This window comes from Theobroma umbraticum, unplaced genomic scaffold (genome assembly GCF_002168275.2).
Source record: "Theobroma umbraticum cultivar Fairchild unplaced genomic scaffold, ASM216827v3 scaffold_146.0, whole genome shotgun sequence".
Lineage (NCBI taxonomy): Eukaryota > Viridiplantae > Streptophyta > Magnoliopsida > Malvales > Malvaceae > Theobroma > Theobroma umbraticum.
This window is the reverse complement of record NW_018397265.1, coordinates 5,865,068-5,876,008: the sequence shown is the minus strand read 5'-3', so window position 1 is coordinate 5,876,008 and position 10,941 is coordinate 5,865,068. Positions and strand designations below refer to the sequence as shown.

Sequence of the window (10,941 nt, the reverse complement as noted above, 5' to 3'; positions counted from 1 at the left end):
CTCATGCAACTTTTAAAATCCATCCATCATACATTAATCATTCACAAATGAGATGTTGAGATATAAATACAATTGAAAAGCTTGTTCCCCATTTTCAAATACTATACAGTAGACTATATATACTTAGTCCATAATTTTCATCAAACATACTTGAAAACATTTGTTCACCACACCAATGTTATCAAAATCTATTTATATGTAAGATTGTAGAATAAGCATGCTTAATTATATCCAAAAAATTAAAAGCATCACTGAAATAATTAGGTGTGTCAATTTTAGTGCTTAAAAATAACAACTAAAATTTTAATTCTTATTGTTAGGTATTAAATTGACACACCTAATTATTTTGATATAATAACTAAAATCATTCACATTTCTCATTTCTCATATCTCACACCCTGATCTTATCTAAATAATTAAAATTATAATTAAAACTAATAAACTAAAAATAAAACTATTAGCAAATTTACTTTATTAAATTTGAGTGACTATCAAACCTAACATTATGATGTCCCTCTATACTTTATCTGATTCTTATCTCTCTCTCTTAACTCAGTTTAAAGTACTAAGTTATTAACCTAGAGTTTTCAATTATTTATAAGTCTCTATCGAGTTACTCATAAAAATATATCTCTCAGTTAATTTACTATATGTCTATATAAATTAAATTGAAGAAAGATTCATTAAGTTCGTACTCTAATTCTAGCTACGTATGGCTTATAGGTGTATGTCTACCCTATATGAAAATCGAATCACCTAATCAACTAATGTATTAGATCATACGCTATTCTATTCAAGGTCTACCTAAATCTTTTTCATTAAGGTTTAACCTAAGTTTCAAATTCAATTTAATTGGTAGCCAATCAATCAGAACCATTAAGAACAAAATAGAATAGACAACCACAATCCATTAAACATAAACAAGAGAGAGATAAATGAATCAGACTATGTATTAAGTTCAATCATAATTTTATATAAACAAAATAGTTCATTATCTAGTCACACATCATCATCAAATAAAGTTTAATCATTAAAAACAAATCCAAGAAAATAAAAGAATAACAAAAAGATAGAAAAACTTAAAAATTGTAATCTTGATCTCCAAATCTCCTTAAATCCTTCAAATTCTTCTCAACTTCAATGACTTTGCGGCTTGATTCTTAGTTGTCAATCTAGTGTTTTGTTATATTTCTAAAAGTCCTCGAAATGTTGTTTTTATAGTGATTTGAAGTTGGGCCAAGTTGGGTGAAGAAGAAGTCAATTCAAATTAGGATTTCCTCATTAGATTACATGAGTTGCACCTTCACCATTTAAATAGCAGGAATCATAATTGCTCTAGGACTACTATATTGCTCCAACTTTAATAAGATTTTTTTACCACTTTTTAGGCTAAATTGGCAAAGTGGTAAACATGAAGTTATAGCTTTTTCTCTTATCTTTCCAATTGTTTAAGAATAATCTCATTTGGAGTTCTGTAGAGAGTTATGGTCAAAATATCAAAACATATGCAGTAGAAGTTTGTACCTTAAAAATTGCTCTCCTTCTTCCATTAAAAATCTTCCTTCAATAAATACCTACAAAGGCATAAATAAAAAAATTCAACCTTTCTTAATCATATTAACACCAAGTTAAGCATAAAATTAAATAAGATTAGATTGACTCACGTAAATTACTAATTTAAAATAATTTAAATAAAATCTACTAATGTTTATGCGCTACAGCAATAACTAAGCTAAATTACTATCAAAATTAAGCTTAAATAACTCTATATTATAGAGTTATCACACCCACCTCATTGAAATGTGCCTTTCCTCTCACACCTTTTTTTGAACACTTAGTTCTCAAAAAATATCATCTTGTTCAACAGCACCTAAAATCCAACTTTCCATCATCAATATATTATTCTCTAACTTTAATCTTAATGAATAACCATTTATCCTTCAATAAACTTTTCTAATCATTCATAAATCTAAAATTAGCAGCTATAATCTAGCTTAATGGTAATTTCTAAACGTTAACTGGTCAGAGTATCTTGTCACCTTACCTTGATGAGCTCAGAGGATTTAATCCATCACAAATCCTTGAGTGTAAAGATAAAAAACGGATTTGTTAGAAATCTTGAAATTATGGAAATCAAAACCAAAAGTTTAAGTGTGAGAAATGAGAAAACTTTACCTCTAGGAGTTTGCAAAATCAAAAGTTGAGCTTGAGAATGATTTTTTGACACTTGAAGATGATTTTTGATGTTTGAAGTGAAAATGGAGTGAAAAGAAAGAAAAAGAGGTGAAAAGGTCATGCTAAGAATGAATGAAAGCGGCTGAGGGGTTTTTGGGGTTTTAGAGTATGTTTTATTGAAGGAAAATTTTGAAATAGCCTTATTTTTTTGAATCTGTGTCAAATGTATTGATATATTTGTAAGTCTATCGATACATTTAGTTTGAGGTTGAATCTATTGATACATGATGAACATGTAATGATAGATAGCTCAATATATTGATCCATAATGAACATGTATCGATACAGTGTGTCTAGAATATGCTCTGGGTGTCCTTGACAACTCTTAATAGATCTTAAGTAAATGTCTTCATTTTTATTTCTTTTTTTTACTAATCATTTAATTAAATATTTAATGTAAAAAAGAAAAACACCCTTCATTTGGATTCAATAAAAATATCTAAAAATCAAATTTCAAAGGAATCAAAATCTAAATTTTGGTTCTAAGAACAAAATTGAAAAGTTCGATTGAAATCAAATTTATGGCTCTCATTAACCATAGTGAACATACTTTTAAAATTATGGAAAAATCATTTTGTTCCACTTCAATATCAAGGGAGCCATTACCATCATTTTTTATTACCAATAAAACATTTTACAAAATTTGCATATTTTTACTCTTTCTTGATTTAGAAAAATTTCTGCTTTCGATGGTGACAAGCAAACAAGTATGCAAGGTTACGAAGGATAGAAAACATGGAAAGGACTATAATCAAGAAACAAAATCATGTATGTTAGAGGATAAAAGGCTCACCAAGGAAATGTCCATTATATCATTGGGTCAAATTATCATTTTGCCCTTATGTAAGAAGTGGGGTTTCACAATAACAAGACTAGCTCTACCAAAAAATACTCCTTTTATTCATTTGAAAAACGCAAAAAGTTTGAGAATAAAACATCATTTCTCTCAAGCTTTCTTCTCTTTTGTTGCTTCAAGAACTTTTATGTTTTTTATTGTTTTATTAGTTTCAAGATCGACTTGTGCTTGATGAGGGGTGTATTTTAGAGTTCAACGTAGTATAAAATTCAGCTAAAGTCTCGACACATGAAAGTTGATGTTAGAACAAGTTGATCAGTAGACGAAATAAATAGTTTGAATAATTGACTAGTCTGCATCCATCTAAGAAATGATAGAGACAAGAGTTACAACCAAATAAGACTACTTTAGTTCACAAAATATGTTGTCCTGTTTAGATGATTGAGTGTCCAAAGTGGAGTTGGCTGTGAGTGAAATGAAGGACATATTTGAGGAGGTCGAGGTCAACATCAAAAAGTGGGGATTGAGGGAGAATGAGCTTTGATGTGAGATGTTATTGACCTTTCATGAGTCAGTGGACATGCTAAACTAGAGAGATGTTATGTTTGAGGATTTGGTTGAGGCATTAAGGAATTAGGTATGTGCACTCAAAGTAGCAAAACGGTTGGTATACTTACTATTCAAATAAAGGCCTGATTGAAAGTGCTTGAGCTTAAGGAGTTTCGAGATCAAAAAGAGGTGAATGAGGTCGATAATTTCTTATAGAGTTTGAAGAAGTATTTTTGAGCCATGGAAATCATGGCGGATGCTATGCATAGCACTGTCGGAATGTACCTGATGGGCACAACTTTGCTATTGTGGAGGCATTGATGCAATGACAAGTTCACAGGGTAATCATTGGCACTTGGAAAGCATTCTAGAGGGAGTTTTGAGAATGGTTCTACCTTGAATATGATAAGGACAAGGCAATGGGGAAGCTACGGAGGTTGGCTCAAAGGGGTAAAGTGTGAAAATACATTATGGAGTTTTTATATTAGCATTATAAGTAAGAGATTTAAGTGAAAATGAAGCCCTATATATGTTTATAGATGGGTTAAGCCATAGGTGAAGAAAAAACTTCAACGTAGAGGCGTGCAAGACCTCACGCAAGTCATAGTAGTGGTCAATGGTCTAATTAAGTTCCATTCATCTTGACCCAAGAAAAAAAGCAATGGTGAAGGAGAAAAGGACAATGGGTAGAGGAAAAGGCCAAGGAGAATTCGCCACCATCAGACTAAAGTTATTGCTAAAGGGATCTGTAAACAAAGGTAGCCTACCAAATGTTTCTTGTGAAATGAAGTACATAGAATAGGGGACTGTCCCAAATGTATCAAGTTCATGGCTATCCTATTGATTGGGGAGGATCTAGGAAACGAGAATGGCAATTGACTTGTAAAAGGACCTGGGGCACAATCACAATTGAAGCGCTTAATGTCGTGCAAGGAAAATGAAACCTATCAAGTAGCCCACACAACTCGAGACAAGGGCTGATTTAGTGGTGGAGTGCACCACCATTTGTTCTTAAGGGAGCCTAGGAGCACTTTGAGATTGGGCAACATTGTGTTGCACTAAAGAGAGTAGCAACAAGTGACAACAGTGTTGTATGGTTCGGGAGAGATCAAGATTAATGGCAATGGGACTGCCACAATTATGAGCTAGAAGGGTTAAGAAACCTAAGGCATGAACGCAGAATCATTGAGATCAGCCAAGCACTCATGTGACTAAGGAGTCAAGGCAATGTTAGACTAATTTGTAAGCAAGTACTAAGGGAGATAACACATTTTAGTGAATTGTGAAAAAGATAAGACTGTTAAAACAATGATAATTGAGGGATGAACATGCGACAAGACAATGTGTGATATTAAGGTGTTCGAGTCAAAAACACTTGAAAATAGAACATAGAATGAAGGAACCTAAGGCAAGAGTGCATAAAGCGAGGTTGTTAGAGGCAAAGGAATGGGAAGAGATGGCATGTGACGTCGTAGTGCACGGCATAGAGATGCCTATCTCCTAATAACGAGGGCATTATTGAATTCTATGGGGAAAGATGTCACGATTTAGCAGTTTGCAATCTAATAGGTTAGGTAGGCTAGTAGCCTAAGCAAACCAATTGCCCAACAACCTAATAAGTTAACCTATTAGCCTGACAAACAAAAAGCCTAATCCGTTTACATGCCAAAGATAGAATTATTTGTTCACTCTTTTGAAAAATGTAGATAAGCTTATTTATTTGAAATTTAAATGTAAATAAAATGATGTGTATAGGGCGAACATTCAAATTTGAATGCCTTAGCAATTTATTTTAAATTTGAATTTTTGGAAAGCTAGATAAGAGGGCTAGCTATGCTTATAAATATCCCTTATTTTCATTTGTACAGCACACCAAGTTTGAGAATAGACACTTATTTCTTTATAGTTTCTTCTATTTTTACTCTCATTTGCGCTACTTTGTTACTTCAAAACCTTTGTGTTCTTGGCTGGTTTTGTTATTTTCAAGGCTGACTTGAGCTCGGTGAGGGGTGTATTTTAGAGCTCAAGGCTGGAAAGGGTTAAGTTAAAAGCTTGACAAATGAAATCAACAAATGAATAAAGAAGTTAAGCCTTTTTAGCTCAAATTCTTAATCTTTTACTCACTCGCTTTTATTCATTTTGTTAGAATACCAAAACATAACATGATATTAAAGATTAAAAGATCTTAAAGGAATGAAAGGAATAAAGAAAACCAGAAAGAAAAGTTTCCTTTCAAGCCTTAAACACATATCCTTGCTTGTTACCTTAAAAAAAACTCAAATATAAGTTATGGGTTCAAATAGTTTTGCAACCCTTATTATATCTAGTGTTTACAAGAGAGAATTACCTTATATGTGTTGCAAAATGAAGGCATATTTGATAACCTTTGACATATGGGAGGTTATGGAGATTGGTAGAGAGCCACCAGTCTTGAGAGTAAATCCCACCATAACTCAAATAAAGCAACATAGTGAAGAAGTTGCAAAAGGCTTTAAGACACTGTCATACATACATTTAATAGTGACGGATGTTATTTTTCACAAGGATAATGTCATTTGAAACACAAAAGAGACTTGGGATAAAATTAAAAAAGGTTCTAAGGTTGTTACAAAATAAGGAAAAATCAAGTTCTCAACCTTTTGACGAAATTTGAAGTCCTCAAGATGCAAGACAGAAACTTTCAACAAGTAAAATGATAGAATCATGACGATAGTAAACCAGTTGAGGTTGGTTGGTGAAGACTTACTTTAAAAGGGAGTGGTAGAGAATGTCTTTGTTAGCTTGCAAGAAAAGTTTAATTAAAAAATTTCATCTTTGGAGGACTCAAAAGATTTGTAAAAGCTTAAATTAACAGAAGTTCAAGCTTTAGAATACTGGAAAGCTATCAATCAAAATAAAGTAGTTGAGGGAGCTTTTCAAGAATCTCAAGCAATAATGGAAGAAGGAAGTAAGTTGGTGAAAAAAAGGATAAAGAGAAGAAAGCAATGGACTATAAATGAGGAAGCCAAATAGGGAGATATGCGCCTTGCGCTCACTACAAGAAGAGGAATCAAATTCAAAGCTTCTATTGATTCAGGCTTGTTGTGAAGTGTAGAGCATGCAATCAGCTAGGCCATGTGGAAAATGTTGCGAAAAACAAAGCAAACCAACAAGGGCAACAAACACAAGTCAGAATAGCAAAATATTAAGCTGATGAGCAACTATTGCTGGCTTCATGTTATGCTACAAATAGCAACAACAAGGTCTGGCTGATTGCTAGTGGTTATACCAATAACATGACACACAATGATGGAATCTTTAATGAACTGGACAGGTCTTAAATCTCCCAAGTCAAAATTGGGAATGGTGACTATGTAGATGGGAGAGGAAAGAACATTGTTGCAGTGTAAACCCTTTTGGTATTGAATTCATCGCTAATGTTCTTTTTGTTTCCAAAAGCAATCTAAATTTGTTAAGTGTTGGACGCATGTCAGGACAAAAACCATGCTTTACTTTTTAGGGGTGAGTCTTGCATTGGGCATGAGCCAACTGGCAACGATTTGTTTTTTACTCAGCCAAGAAAATAGTATAATAAAAAAAAATCAAAGAGAGCACAATATGAGTGAGAAAAAATCGCTCAGACTAACAACAAAAATACTTTGAAACAAAAGGCAACAACAAAAACTAGCTAGAAATGAAAAACATCATAACAAAGAACAAAAGTTTTCCTTTAGAAAGAAAACAAGTAAATATGCATGCGTACTTTAAGGATGTGGATGAATCTTTTATATGGCATAAGAGGTTAGGACACTTTGATTCAACCTTGAGGTATATATCCTTTTTATTTTACTTTCTTTTCTGCAACTTACCATCAACATACACTTCATTTTTTAAGAGAGATTTATTAACTTGCAAGCTTGAATAAGGAAGAATGAGAACCACTCACTATCATTGTGCAAAATTAAGATGCGGCAAAAGTTTCTTTTGTCTTATTCTTTCAATTTATATTATTATTTATATTTGTTTACTTTTTTCATTTTTATTTTATTTGCTCATATGTTCTAAGGTTTTTATATTTTTTTTCCAAATTTCTATGAACCGCTAACCAAGTTCTTATTCTTTCTTTTGTTATTATGTGGGTTTTATCTTCCACTTGTCATATTATTTTTTTGTTATGTAGATTTTATTTTCTATGATTTTAGTATTTAAAAATTAAAAATTATTGTATAATTCTCAAATATAAGTTGTAGTGTTGCACTGTTATTTAAAATTTAATCAATATATCATTTTTCATTAATCCTGATAATATAAGAGAAAATTATCTTGAGTATTTAGTCTTTAAACAATCTTAATTATGTAAGAGAAAATTATTAATCTTGTATATCGTAGTTAACTATTTATATTTTATTTATTATAGTTTATATTTAGTATTATAAGTTTAAATAGAAATAAAATAAGAATATTGGATGTGATTGCATTAAATTTTTTTTTCATGTTTGATTAAAGTATGAGTAAGTTAAAAACAATTGACAAATTTTTTAAAGAAAAATATGCAAATCATCCAAATGATTTTCCTACCGCTTGACTCACTAAGACTTAATACTTCAACTCAAGAATAAGAGCAATGTGAATTAAACGTCCAAGACTTAATCTTAAAGAAATTGATACTTTTTAGTATAAAGTCAATAATTGATGAATTTGAATTCAGGAATCGTTGAACACAGTTTTACTAAATGATTATTGTAAGTCTTTCTTTTCTTGATTTACATGTTATGTAAAATTATTATTTATTATAAATTTTTTGATTGTTACTTAAATTCAATATATTAATTTTTAAAACTTTTGTCTTTATTCTTTTATCTTTGATCTCTAACAAAAATTGACTATCTTCGCCCTTACAGTTGTGAATTATATATGCTTAATGAACTGTTCCTTATCATTATTGTTCCATACACTTGTGAATCTCACTCAAGTGTATGATTTGTATATGTGCTTTTTTCCTTTCCACTTGGCTCAAAGATAAATCTACTAAATGCTCAAGTTGTCTTGGTGTGCACCCGTCTCAGGTGGACAAGAAATGACAAGTGATGCTTACATCTCTTAACTCTCCCCAAGATAAGATGTTTTTAGGTGTAAATGTGGATTATACTCAACTTACATTTTGTCTTATCCTTACCTTTCCTTACACTTTTGAATACCATTATGTGTTTGAATGTAAAACCTTCAAGTTAGAAGTTTCTAATTGTTGAATAACTAATTTATGAACTTTAAAACTTTAAATAGTTGTTTACCCAACAGAAGTATAAGAAAATTATTATCTTAAAGAATAGAGTTACATTTGATGAGGATACAACGTGGTTTTAATTGATAAATATTTCAGTAATTCTTTAATTGCTAAAAGGATATCGCCCCACTTACACTCAGCTAAATTTGAAAAATGAAATGCAAGGAAGAATGACCCTCATAAATTAATATTTACTGATGTAAAAGCTCAAGAGCTCTTAGCAAAGTGGGTCTGAACCTATTCACATCAAGGTTGACATTCTGATTATCCAAATACACTGCCTTGAATGCCAACCAACCTTGTTTCCAAATGGGGGATGGATTGTTTAAAACCTCATGCTCTGGTGGAAATTGTTGTATCAAGGTACTCTCTTCCGTTTTAATCTTGTAATCTAAGTACCGTATGTTCATGTCCTTGGAAGGCTCTCCAAAAGCAGTTCTGGCCGGCCATTCCACCCCTCCAATGGGAATTATTTGAATCAAAATGGCATTCTCAGGTAGAAAAACCATGTTGGTTAGGCCAGCTCCGTGAACTCCCATCATAACATCACAAGAATTCACGATTTCTGCAAACCTTGGTACATTCGTGGCCTCCGCTACAACTACATCGTAGCCCAAGTTTCTAGCCATTCTGGCAATTTCTTCTGTATTCGTGAACGTTCTTGTTCTGCTCCTTGAGACAATGAGAAGCCGAGGTCTTGTCTTTCCATCATCCTCCATCTTGATCGCGGTAGACTTGTTTAAGGAGTACGCGCTTCTCAAAAACTGCATGAAGTTTTTCATTGAATATGGTGATTTTGAAGGATCAATACTCAGCTCGTGAGGGCTACGTTTGAGACCAACAATCACACTTGTGAAACAGTGGATGCTTTCTTCATTATCAATGTCGATAACGTCGTAATTAGACAGCTTATGTAGTATGATTTGGAACTTCTTAATCCACCATGGATTTCTGTCTGTGATAAGAAACTTGACTTCACCATCAAACAGCCGAGCAGTCGAATACAGCGGAATAATGATGTCACTGAAGTCATGGTAGTTGTTTCCCGAATATCCGCCAAGGGAGAAGAGAACGGCCGGAACTCCATGATTTTGATTGCATTGAAGGGTCGCGTTGTTATCCACCGCAGGTTTGACGGTCCATTTCTTCACCGTACTCATTGCATGTTCGTCTTCTTTTCGAGTATAAGGCCTGATAACCCATGAGCTGTTTTCTTCCAGGATGCTTTCTTGGGGTGAAGCAGAGAAAAGAACAGTCGAGGATTTTGCATCAATCCTTATATCACCAGTGATCTCACAGAAGTCTGATCGTTTTTCTGAATTGCACACTAACTTCATTCTCTTCGGAACGGAATTCAAACCTTGAAAAACCAATGCCAAAATCATACTAGTTAGTAAGAATTAATAGTAATGGTCACCATCACCTAATCAGGCTAATCCTAATTGTCTTGAAAAAGAAAAAAAAAAAGAAAAGGGAAATTGGGAACTCACGAACTGATTTTGGATCCGTGTAAGGCTTGAAAACAAGGCAGAAGCTCAATGCAATGAGCAAGCAACCAAGGAATGCACCATATCCAAGCTTCTTCTGGTCAGATCGACTAAAGCTTCTAGCAAATATTGTGTCATACATAATTTTCTCACCCATCCTTCTTCCCACTCAATGTCAAGTGCTAAACTGATTTGATTAAAGGATGCAGATACAAGGAACCCAAGATTATTCTTTTAACTTTGAAGAGTAGTTCAATTAAACCCTTTCGTTAGGCAGTCCAAACAGACAACAACCGAAGTTTAGAAAACAAATAATTAATTATTCTAATTAAGACAACTATATTGAAGGAGGTTGGGCGGGATTTTTCTTTGATTAATTGCTTCCCCAGTTATCTGTAGCTTTGGGTTTTCTAATTGTATGGGAGGGGTGTGAAAAGAACCATGTTGACTGCTATGACAAACATACATCTCAATGATTAGTTTGGTGATTTTCTAACATATGATAAGAATAGATATACACTCCACCTCTGGCTTCGGTAGGTGATGAGATATGTCGCAATGTAATTACAAATCTCATAATGTGTCGATACTTACCTCGAACTAATGAGTCA

At 32.8% G+C, this 10,941-nt stretch overlaps 1 pseudogene; it reads right to left on the bottom strand.

Annotated features, from left to right (window-relative positions):
- Positions 1–9,034: 9,034 nt before the first annotated feature.
- LOC110422849 (alpha-1,3-arabinosyltransferase XAT3 pseudogene) lies at positions 9,035–10,228 on the bottom strand (annotated as a pseudogene).
- Between the last annotated feature and the right edge of the window lie 713 nt (positions 10,229–10,941).